Genomic DNA, 13,027 nt, shown 5'->3' with positions numbered 1-13,027 from the left:
TCCTGGGGCGGTCCTCATGTGAGCCAGTTTCTTTGTAGCGCTTGATGGTTTTTGCAACTGCACTTGGGGACACATTCAAAGTTTTCCCAATTTTTCGCACTGACTGACCTTCATTTCTTAAAGCAGTGATGGCCACTCGTTTTTCTTTACTTAGCTGCTTTTTTCTTGCCATAATACAAATTCTAACAGTCTATTCTGTAGGACTATCAGCTGTGTATCCACCAGACTTCTGCACAACACAACTGATGGACCCAACCCCATTTATAAGGCAAGAAATCCCATTTATTAAAAGGCACACCTGTGAAGTGAAAACCATTTTCGGTGTCTACCTCTTGAAGCTCATCAAGAGAATGCCAAGAGTGTTCAAAGCAGTCATCAAAGTAAAAGGTGGCTACTTTGAAGAACCTAGAATATAAGACATATTTTCAGTTGTTTCACAGTTTTTTGTTAAGTATATAATTCCACATGTGTTAATTCATAGTTTTGATGGCTTCAGTGTGAATGTTCAATTTTCATAGTCATGAAAACTTTATATTTTTTAAATGTTTGAATTGTGTCCGGATAGCTTTTTTTTTTTTTTTCAAAGTAGGAAAAAAAATGTCCTTTTATTGTCTTCGGTGAAAGAAAGGGAAAAAATCATGCTTCTTGGGAGGCAATGACCAAAATATAAACACACAGCATGTTTTTTATTGTGAAAATGTTATATATATTTTTGGTAATTCCACATTCCTACTAACCCATACAATTAAAATTAAAGGGGCACTGAGTGGGGCATTCCGCCTACACGGGCAGAGCCGCTGAGCTCACTGATTAGCTGTGGCGTTGATGGCCAATGACATTGGGAACAGTGATTATAGCATTTTGTCTTTTTTATACCAATTTCCCCCCGGGACCAATATTTCCTGAAAGGAGGCAACACCTATAAAAAATGTAGTTATGCACTAAGCATTGCTAGGAAATTCCCTACAGGTATATAATGCTCTCTGTGTCTCCGTGAGAAACCACAGAATTTGCCTTTTATCTAATACTTTGGTGATATATCATATGCTGAACCATGGCACAAAAATAAGTATCAATGGGCCCCCAGCAGGGTATGAGAATAGGGTCCTCAAACTCTATGGCAAGTACTGATGCATACTGTATCTTTACTTACAATAAGGAAAAGAACCATAAATCAGCCATGTGTACGAGACTGAAGATTTGGAGACATAATAGCACTTTAAGTGCATGGGGGTCTTATTTTTTTTTCTATTAGGTTTAATACAAATCTAACAGTAAAAAAAAAATGGTATACGCCAAAGGATACTGCATTTACAAAGGAATTTTCTCCTAGAAGCCTTTCTTTATGTTCTATACATATGGTACCCGATGGAGCCTATATGGCGAAACATGTGGATCTATATAGTAGGGGTCATATGATCTTTGTGCACTGCAGACTCCACAGGAGGCTATAGTCACACGGTGGCTCGGTGGTTAGCACTGTTGCTTTGTCCCACCAAGGACAACATCTTCAAGGAGTTTGTATGTTCTCCACGTGTTCCTCCGGGTTCGCCGGTTTCCTCCCACACTCCAAAGACATGCTGATAGGGAATTTAGATTGTGAGCCCCAATAGGGACAGTGATGATAATGTACAGTTATATGAAAAAGTTTGGGCACCCCTATTAATCTTAAGCTTTATGTTTTATAAAAATTGGTGTTTTTGCAACAGCTATTTCAGTTTGATATATGTAATAACTGTTGGACACAGTAATGTTTCTGCCTTGAAATGAGGTTTATTGTACTAACAGAAAATGTGCAATCTGCATTCAAACAAAATTTGACAGGTGCATAAGTATGGGCACCCTTACCATTTTCTTGTTTTAAATACTCCTACCTACTTTTTACTGACTTACTAAAGCACTTTTTTTGGTTTTGTAACCTCATTGAGCTTTGAACTTCATAGCCAGGTGTATGCAATCATGAGAAAAGCTACTTAAAGTGGCCACTTGCAAGTTGTTCTCCTCCTCTCCTCTGAAGAGTGGCATCATGGACTCCTCAAAACAACTGTCAAATGATCTGAAAACAAAGATTATTCAACATAGTTGTTCAGGGGAAGGATACAAAAAGCTGTCTCAGCGATTTAACCTGTCAGTTTCCACTGTGAGGAACATAGTAAGGAAATGGAAGAACACAGGGACAGTTCTTGTTAAGGCCAGAAGTGACAAGCCAAGAAAAACATCAGAAAGGCAGAGAAGAAGAATGGTGAGATCAGTCAAGGACAATCCTCAGACCACCTCCAGAGAGCTGCAGCATCAACTTGCTGCAGATGGTGTCACTGTGCATCGGTCAACTATACAACGCACTATGCACAATGAGAAGCTGTATGGGAGAGTGATGCGAAAGAAGCCGTTTCTGCAAGCACGCCACAGAGTCGGCTGAGGTATGCAAAAGCACATTTGGAGAAGCCAATTTCTTTTTGGAAGAAGGTCCTGTGGACTGATGAAACCAAGATTGAGTTGTTTGGTCATACAAAAAGGCGTTATGCATGGTGGCAAAAGAACACAGCATTCCAAGAAAAACACTTGCTACCCACAGTAAAATTTGGTGGAGGTTCCATCATGCTTTGGGGCTGTGTGGCCAATGCCGGCACCGGGAATCTTGTTAAAGTTGAGGGACGCATGGATTCCACTCAGTATCAGCAGATTCTTGACAATGTTCAAGAATCAGTGTTAAAGTTGAAGTTACGCAGGGGATGGATCTTTCAGCAAGACAATGATCCAAAACACCGCTACAAATCTACTCAGGCATTCATGCAGAGGAACAATTACAATGTTCTGGAATGGCCATCCCAGTCCCCAGACCTGAATATCATTGAACAACTGTGGGATCATTTGAAGAGGGCTGTCCATGCTCGGCGACCATCAAACTTAACTGAACTGGAATTGTTTTGTAAAGAGGAATGGTCACAAATACCTTCATCCAGGATCCAGGAAATCATTAAAAGGTACAGGAAGCGACTAGAGGCTGTTATTTTTGCAAAAGGAGGATCTACTAAATATTTGTCACTTTTCTGGTGAGGTGCCCATACTTATGCACCTGTCAAATTTTGTTTGAATGCAGATTGCACATTTTCTGTTAGTACAAAAAACCTCATTTCAAGGCAGAAACATTACTGTGTCCAACAGTTATTACATATATCAAACTGAAATAGCGGTTGCAAAAACACCAATTTTTATAAAACATTAAGCTTAAGATTAATAGGGGTGCCCAAACTTTTTCATATAACTGTATGTAAAGTGCTGCAGAATATGTTGGCGCTATATAAAAATAAAGATTATAAGTTATATATCAAGATTTTGGATGCTCTAACTCTACCTATAATCAGGCGGAAAAAATTACCGCTATTTCAGGTTTTAGCCAAAGTCATCAAATTAATGCAGTCCATCAATTTTGTTCATAATCATCCATCTTTGTGTTTATCACTTCTTCTATGGCTAATGTGTTGGTAATATATCACTCCTAACTGTGGGATTTAGCTTGCACTTTATTTACTAGATACTGGGAAGTTAGTAAAACCAATTCATCAAGTCAAAAACTTCTTTTCGAGGCAACTGGAAAAATTCCAGAATACCAACAAAAATCCTGTAATTTACATTACTTCCCATCAAAAAATCATATCGTTTTCTCAGAATGATGTGCCGGCATTAAAGAAAATCGGGTTCTGTGATAATATTCCTGTAGAGTTTTCTCCCATGCTAAAATCCCTCTAGTCCAAAGAAAAAGGGCCATTTGTGGGCCGGATGTGTATGATTAAGAGATTGCCTGTCAATTGAAGAATTGTATTTTTTACAGTTCCCAGCACAAACCCTCTCATTTATATGTAAAGCAGCCATTAGTCATAGTTGTGTTCCCTCACACTGCCTGATGCACAATCACATTTTACAGAGAATGAATCTTTCAGCGCAGCTGCTCTGTTATGAATAATCCGCATCGGCTCCTATAAATCACAAAAAAATCATACACCTCATTTTCTTGATTCTTATACTAAGCCATATATTTTACATGAGGATGAGCTAAATATTCATGAGGAGTTTTTGAAAAGAAATCTTTGCAGGCATTTGACTGTGTTTTATTTATTTCCAAATATTTCCATCTTTTTCAACACTTGGGCGCCAGATTCCTTAAAGCATTTAAGCATTTACAGCGTTTTTTTCCTCCCGCGTATCAAGGGCATATCGTCTTAATATTTAATTTATTTAACACTTATGAAAAATAATGCTTTTAATTCAAATAAGACTTGGGTTTTCGATCTGTTGGAGAGAACAGTTTTACATGCACATTGTATATTAAAATGGAATATATAGATGTGCATGTGCCGGAATTTATTGTACATATGGAAGAAGTGAGGTTTATGTCAACATCATTCGTAAGTTAAGGTTTATTTTCCCGGCATTCTGTCAAGGAAGCAAACCAATAAGTCTCATATGAGGCCTGTGCTAAGCAATACGAGAAAGATATGGTTATTGTACAAGACACGCCAGCTCTCAGGATTTTATCATAAAAGAAAATTGTTGTTCAAGAATAGACGAGGGTTCTGGTAAAGAAATGGATTATGGACTCTAAAAATATGATATTCTTAAAGGTACCATATCATTATTTTTAAAGGGATCCTGTAATGTCCCTAAACGCTACTAATCTGTAGGTAAATAGCTTTACGACACTGTTCAGCCGCATTACTGAAAGAACGGCTACCAGAAGAAAATTAACTTTATTCTTCCCTACAGATGCCGGCTTTCAGTCATTGAGGCGCGCCCAGAACAGCTACAGTCACCGCTCCGTATACAGTGAACAGCGGCTGTTAGAATACCTGGGCACTTTAACAACTCTCTCTGTAGCGCATTTGTGCAGAGCCAGCCGTCTATCAAAGGGTTGGGGCTACTCGCAGTGCTAGAACAATGACTGTAGCCACTCTGTCCACGCCTCTATGACTGAAAGCCGGCGGTTTCTGGATGGAATTAAGTTAATTTTCCCCTGGTAGCTAGACTTTCAGAAAAGTGGGCAAATGGTATTGTAATGCTTCTATACTGCACATTAACCCTATATCTGCTGATTTATAGCATTTTGTGTCCCTTTTTAAAGCTGTCCTATACAAGTTATCAAAATTACTAATGTAATTTTTTTTGGAGTGCGGACTAGTTTTATGAACAATAGTTGAAGCAAAGTAGGGCTATACTTGCCCTTTTTCACAGTTTTGACCTGAATGTTTGTACCAGAATACAGCCATACAATGCTAAATAATAGATCAGCACAATACAGAAACTTTGCCCAAATAATATTCTCAAACCGTATCCAAATAGTAAAACCATATACTCTACTCTCGCCTTGATCTTTAAAGGGGCTTATTGTCAGTGGAGGGGTACCAAAATTGGGACTTGGGTCATTTGTGCCATTGTCCTCTCCCAAATCTAGCTCCTAGTTTGTTTTTGTTTTTTGCTGTCGACAGCTAACGCATTCGATTTTATTTTTTTTTTTTTATGTAAGATTTTGTGGATGACTGGATGATACCTACCCTCCATGAAGGGGGATATAGAAATAAATGTCTCTTGGAAACTTGAAAGACAATGTATAAACTTGTCTGTATCACCATGGCCAATATCAAGACGTAAAAACCCTAATACCTACTATCAAGTCACCTCTGCTAATAAAATAGTAGAGAATTTAATATATGATACACAATTTTGCATTGTAATAAATGCTAATTGTTACCTTATCTCACATTTGCAGCCAGTTCTCCTGTTGGCCCCAGTTCTGGCTGGCTTCTGAGTCAGGTTCCCATGGCTCGGTTGATTTGCCTGAGGCTCTCCTGCCAGTTGCAGAAGCATTTCATTGCTATAACTGGCATTTTCTTTGGATGTTACCCAGATGACTTTTTAAAAATGAACTTGGTCTGGTTGCTTTGCCTGCAGTGTAAGGTAGAGGCTTTGCCTGGCTTTTGTTCCTGTCTATTGATTCTACTCCCAGCCACTGAATCTGACTCTGACCTTGACTTCGGCCTCCTTACTGAATTACATTATGTTCTTGCCCCTTCCTCTAATGTTATTGTTTGGTTCTATTTTCTGTATTATCTCATGACTTATCTCCCGATTTATGGTTCTGCTTTGTTACATCCTGACCTATATTTGGCTGATTATATTCATTATTTTGCTACGGTGCACCCTCCACCAATAAGACTCTGCACACCAGTTTAGCGAGCACCAAACATTGGGGACTTTGAGAATCCACTTTTCTGGTGAGAAATGTAACGTTATCTGTAAGCCATGCATCCCACGAGCACTACAATGGCAACACTCCTGACGGTAGACATCTACGTCTCTTTAAACCACGCCACTCTAGATGTGATGGTGCACAACCTTGTATTCTGTAAATCCAAAGAACAAGGAACTCGTATATAATGAGAAGAGATAGGAAATATATCACTGCAAGTACAGTTGTGCTCAAAAATTTACATACCCCGGCAGAACTTTTCCTTTCTTGGCCTTGTTTCAGAGAATATGAATAACAAAAAAACTTTTTCTCCACTCATGGTTATTGGTTGGGTGAATCCATTTATTGTCAAACTACTGTGTTTTCTCTTTTAAAATCTTAATGGCAGCCAAAAACATCCAAATGACCGTGATCAAAACTTCACATACCCCAGTTTTTAATACTGTGTATTACGCCCTCCAGGGTCGGACTGGGGCACTGGGACACTGGAGAATTCTCTGGTGGGCCCGGGTCCTCAGCGGGCCCCCGAGCAGGATGCACGGGGGCCCCTGGTTAACATGGCCGCCGGTGTGCCGCACTGCAAGGGCCCAGAGGGTCAGGAGGGCCCTTGCAATGCAGCTGATGAGGGCAATCTGGCCTGCTTCTCAGAGCCCCAGGCTCTGGGGGGCCCATGGCCAGATTGTCCTCATCCTGTGCGGCGGGCAGGGAGCGATCCCTCCATCTCCGCTGCCGACAGGAGGAAAATAGCAGCAGAGCTGGAGGGATCCATCCCCTGCTACCTGCCTGGCGCTTCTTCCCTGACACAGGCTCACGCTGCTTGATGACATCATCATGCAGTGCAAGCCTGTGTCAGGGAGAAAAATGCCGGGCAGGAAGCAGATGACTGTGTGTTTTTTTTTTTTTTTTTTTTTTTTTTTTTTGAGGGAGAGCATTGGCGATTGAGGAGATGGGGGAAGATATATAGCATGGCAATGGGGGAGATATGACATGACATGGTGGAGGTGGGGCAGATATGCATGGCATTAGTGATAGAAGAGGTGGGGGAGATATGGCAATGATGATGGAGCAGGTGGGGTAGAGCAATTATGGAGGTGGGGGAGAGAAATGATGGGGGAATTATTTGGACGCTATATGCTGTTCATATCTGGTCTGGTCATGGTGTGGTGGTATTTCTCCCTTGTATGTGGTACTATTGGTGTTGGTATAGTGGATTGTGTTGTGTATGGCGGTCAATTGTTCTCTCTGATATTAATTAGGAGAAGATTCTTTATTTCCATTAGTGATTAAATACTTGGAACAAGATGCTACATTGGGTTACTCTAGGTACTTAAAGAGGTACTCCAGGAAAAGAAAAATAACAGAAATTACATTAAACTAGATTCGAAATTACTTTTTAATTATTAAATCACACTTGTTTTGTCGAAGGACCTAATCAAAATGGCTTTCTTCTTGTTTCATTACTAAAACCTGTCCTTGAATGTTAATAGGACTTGGTGCCTGTCAGCATGTGCATTAGGGACCTCCACCCCCTCCCATGTATAGGAAGATGTACTGCCAATGCTGAGGTAAGGAGAGTCTGCTCACACTGCTGTCTATCTGATCCAAAGACCTATTGAAAGGGAATTTAAATTGTGAGCCCCATTGGGGACAGTTATGATGTCTGTAAAGCACTGATGAATATGATGGTGCTATATAAGTGAAGCATAATAAATAAATACATCTAATACTGTATATACCAGTGGTGCTGAGGTAAGAAGAGGCTGCTTACACTGCTGTCTATCTGATCTAATACTGGAGATACCAGCAGTTCTGAGGTAAGGCGAGGCTGCTTACACTGCTGCCTGAAGCTGCTGCCTTCCCTCATGATTAATTTTAGTGCAGGGTGCAGAGTTTGCCACATCACTGTATGTATGCATAATGCTAATGTAATATGATGCAGTCTATCACAATATGTAAAATGGGGAGTCTTCCTTGTTACCATGCTGACATACAATTATACAGAGAAAATATAAACTTGCAGCTTCCCTAGCATATATTAATCCAGTTTTGAGGACTTGATAATCTAATGTAAAGTAAACTCATAGGTGCACCATATTGGGGAGATGGGCCAACCTTCTTTTGGGAGCTGCTTCTCTCTGGTCCTATGGCAGCCGCAGGAGCTGCCTCTATGAAGTGTTTGACCTTGATTGGTGACAAGATCAGTTTTTAGAATACAACCAATGTGTTTCTCAGATCAAATGACTTTTATATTTAATACAAAATGATTTGTGCAAACCCTTTATTTTATAATGATACAATTCACCTAAATTGTATTTTGCTTGGCACGCTCCTGCCTGGTTTTGAGTGAATTATACTTGGATTAAGGCACGCTCTGGCAGGTTTTGTAGGAGAGTGTGCCTGAATCCAGCCGAACCTGGCATCCGATGAGTGAGTAATGTCTGGTTCTGACAGTGACCAAGTTATGTCTTGATCTGGCTGTGTTCGAGTGATCAGCAGGATGCTGATAATTTCCTGTGAATTATGCATGGACCCACATGACTGAACTGTGCTTGGATGGGAAATGTACTTCCTAAATTATTATTATTCACAATGAGATGGGATCAGAGCTATGACTCTTGTAATGATGTGCGGGTGGGTTAGTAAAAAGACAATACACCTACATTCACACTTCGCACTCGTATACATTTTTATAAGTTTCAAGAATATTTCATAGCATTTTACACTTTTTTTTTCCTTCATTTAGGTCATGACTTTTTCTGGTGTCCTCTTGAGGGGCCTATAGAAAAAAAAACATTTAAAAGTCATGCTGTATTTGAAAATAATAACTCCACCTCCTGGTTGGCTTACTGCATACCAAATTTAGGTGCAATGTGGCGCATCTTAAAGGGGTTGTTCGGATATGTAATATTGTTGAGCCATCCCTATGATTGGTCATTAATATTACATTGGTGGAGGTGATACCCAACACCCCCACCATTCAGCTGTTAGTAGAGATGAGCGGATCGATTCCCCGGAATCCGATCTCTTACCTTCTGGCGTCCCCGGCATGGAATTCTATTCGTCAGGGTTGGCACAATGTCATCTGTGCGACATGACATATAGATGACGTCACGCCATCCCTGGCTGATTAAAAGTCACACCAGAAGGTAAGAGATTCGCACTACTCCCGTCTAGTAGCCATTTATCTTTTGACCTAGATGCTGGACCCGAGTCACATGAATTGATCCGCTCCTCTACAGTTATTAAATCTGACCAGATATAAACCATAAACGAAGCTGCACGGATCTGTGAAATGTGTTGTGGCCTCTACTGAGAACTGCGTATCTGCTACTGTTCTTTTGAATAGGAGCGAATAGCAGCTGATTGGTGGAGGTCCCAGGTGTCTAGTCATCATATATTAGATCAGTGAGGATCAATCATCATATTTGGTCATCAATACTATATGCCCAGAAAACCCCTTTAAGTCATGCCCCTTTGTTTTATTGAGAATGTCCAATTTCCTCTAAGCTATGTACAGTACGGAAGTTTTTTGGGCAAACCAAGTAAGAATTTTGGCGCATGCATCTGATTTAAATCTCTCCCAAATGTTTAATTTGCTCCAATACATAAAAATGTCTCTGTTCTGATCTTACAATCACATTCTCCCCTCAGATGTAACAAAATATAACTGTGGGTTCAGACTGTTTGTAGTCTGTTACCATGGAGATACATTATTCTGAATAAGAGTTGGATAGAAGATTTTTAATAAACACTGTGAAAAAGAGACTTTAATTGTACTAAGCGTATATACTAAAATTGCACTATGCTATCCAGCCGTTTATACATGCAATTTTGCACTGGAGAATAACATTTTATATAACAAAAATTCATATTTCTGGCTAAAAGTCTGTCCCAAAAAGAGCTTTAGATGTATCTGTGAATTTGTGGTCAACCACTTAATGGCTGATCTAGTAGCTCTGCGAGTGTATGAACAAAAGTTGACAGTGTATTACTTACTTTTTGACTATGTAGTGTAGATGTAGCTTGACTATGGGAACCACTAACATTAGGGAGTCCTCAAACAGTCCATAATGGGCCAAACTGTCAGTCTACCCCTACTGTACAACTGGCACATCCACCAGATGATGCTTCCATCATGTACACCTAACATATCTATGTCCATTTGGTAAAACATAGCTGACTATGCCGTTCAATATAAAGGGAAATGGCCTGCATGATTACTGGACTCTATATAATGTTATTTACATACTATGACTTCTCAGTCTTTTCCATTGAGGTAGCACTGGTCAGATCTTGGGTTACATTGCAAGACTATCGTGAACGAGCGTTCCTAGGAACACTTGTTTCACAATAATCTGGTAGTGTAAACAGGCTGCCGATCACTCGATGCTTGCATTTGCGTATTGGGCACTAAGGTTATGTGCACACGATCCTTTTTTGTCAGTGCTTTGAACACGGCATACTTGTGCTGCGTGCAAAGCGTTGCACGCAGGTGAAGCCACATGTGTTCATTGATCACATGCGGCTTCACCGCATCCTATCCTTTTGAACTATAGAAATTGACACGCTGCGGTCTGTGAAGACACGCCGCATGTCCGTCTCCGCGGGTGAGCCGCAAGAGAACGGGAACGCATAGTTGGTATGGGATTTGTATAAATCCCATTGACTATGCTGTAACATCTGGTCACTGCGGATTACACGCAGCACACTTGCACTGCGTCCAATCTGCAGTGAACACTGATCGTGTGCACATACCCTAACTATGCATGTGCCACTGCACACGAGTCATTTCCACTTCTCATTTATGGCTCCTGTCTGCAGTTCAGTACCAAGCGATGGCCGCAGACATGAGCCTGCAACGACTATGTGGGCTCGGCTGCAGTGGCCGCGCGGAGCTGCTGATTGAGTTCAGCGCTGTCAATTAAGATATGACAATCGTTGGATCTGTAAGGACACTGCAACCTAGAGCAGAGTCATTGCCGGCTCTCATAGTTATACACGGATACAGAATGTGCTTCAATCAAGATAGAATAGTGTTCAGTTTGCAAATTGAGGGGCGTAATGGTGCCCTGGACCCTCTGGCCATGATGAGGGGGCACCGAAGCCTGTTAATTTGCATACAAAATATTTTTTTAATTGCAACTAAACCACTAATGGCCCATATTAAATCATACCTATAGTATAGCTATGTCCCCGACATCTGTATAAGTGGTTTAGTCAGCGTTTTTGGGGTTGACAGACTCCCTTTTAAGGGGATAAGAAATGTATACAGTGTTTTTTTTAATTTTTTTTATTTTATTTTAATCATATATATTTTTCTGCTTTTTACAAAATTCAAACCTTTTTAAACTTGTTTGTGTAAACTTTTTATTTATATATATTTTTGAGGGCGAGCTGCAGCTTTTATTTGTAGCATTGGGTTACATTTAGTGCCAGACTTAAACTGAAATTCAGCCCTGGCATCTGAAGCAATTGTTGTGCAATGAAGGTGACATATGAAAGTGGACTTGTGGATTATGGCTAATCGGGGGGTATGCCACATTTACAGAGTACAAAATGGTCAGTCACAAAATAACGCAACTATACAAGTAAAATCGCCATACTGTTAGTGAAAAAATCCAGTATACCAAGACCAATATTACCAATAATATCACTACATAATGGATAGATAATACCACTGCACCATGAACACATATTAGTTATTACCACCACACATTGACAGAATAATACCATCACACTGATCTTAACCAAGATCCCAAAACCAATATTGCCATAAGTACAGCAATATGGGACCACCAGGCCATAACCACATATTATCAGCATGTACAGTAGGGATAATGGCACTATATTGCTCATTAGCTAAAAACATTGTACCAAGACCAATATTTCACCATGTATTGACCATATAATGGTACATATGATTTAGAGATCATCTACCATTAGATAAGTGTATACTGTACAGATAAGTAACTCCAATCAGAGACGTCAGTGGATATAACTTTTTCCATTGTCTTCTCTATTTGACCCAGACAGATGGAAGAAATCATTATAGCTAATGTTACACGCACGCCACTAGATTCAGATGTGGGCGAGACAGGTTACATGAATTCTTTTGGAATCCAGGGGGAACCGTTACTCAGGGCGACCATAGACCATGTGCTGCAACACACAAGGGTATTGATCTTCAGGCACAGACACGTAGGTTGTTTCACTTGCTGACCAGACACACTTGACAAGAGTCCTCATAAACGGTAGAACAGTAGCATTTAATAAGAAGCCACACAGCCAGTGCAAGTGAAGTCTTATGAGCAACAGGCTCCAGTGACAAACAGTACAGTTTCCTTAGCAGCACAGCAGTTCACAGTCTTCCCAGTAGTAGAGGACAGCACAGTTCTTGTTATCTTTTCTTAGTACATGTTGCAGATCATAACAGTAAGTCCAGCCCAAAAAAAAACTAAAAGGAAAGAAATTCGGGGATCAGTATGGTTTCCGTCCAGGATTTAATCATAGAATCATAGAATGGTAGAGTTGGAAGGGACCTCCTGGGTCATCTGGTCCAACCCCCTGCTCAAAGCAGGATTCACTAGATCATCTCAGACAGATGTCTGTCCAGCCTCTGTTTGAAGACGTCCATTGAAGGGGAACTCACCACCTCTCGTGGCAGCCTGTTCCACTCATTAATCACCCTAACTGTCAAAAAGTTTTTTCTAATATCTAATCTGTGTCTCCTCCCATTTAGTTTCATCCCATTGCTTCTAGTCTTTCCTTGTGCAAATGAGAATA

This window comes from Phyllobates terribilis, unplaced genomic scaffold (assembly GCF_046119375.1).
Source record: "Phyllobates terribilis strain yellow unplaced genomic scaffold, ASM4611937v1 Scaffold_5__5_contigs__length_657084704, whole genome shotgun sequence".
In the NCBI taxonomy this organism is placed as follows: Eukaryota; Metazoa; Chordata; class Amphibia; order Anura; family Dendrobatidae; genus Phyllobates; species Phyllobates terribilis.
Note: the sequence above shows the minus strand (reverse complement) of the source record.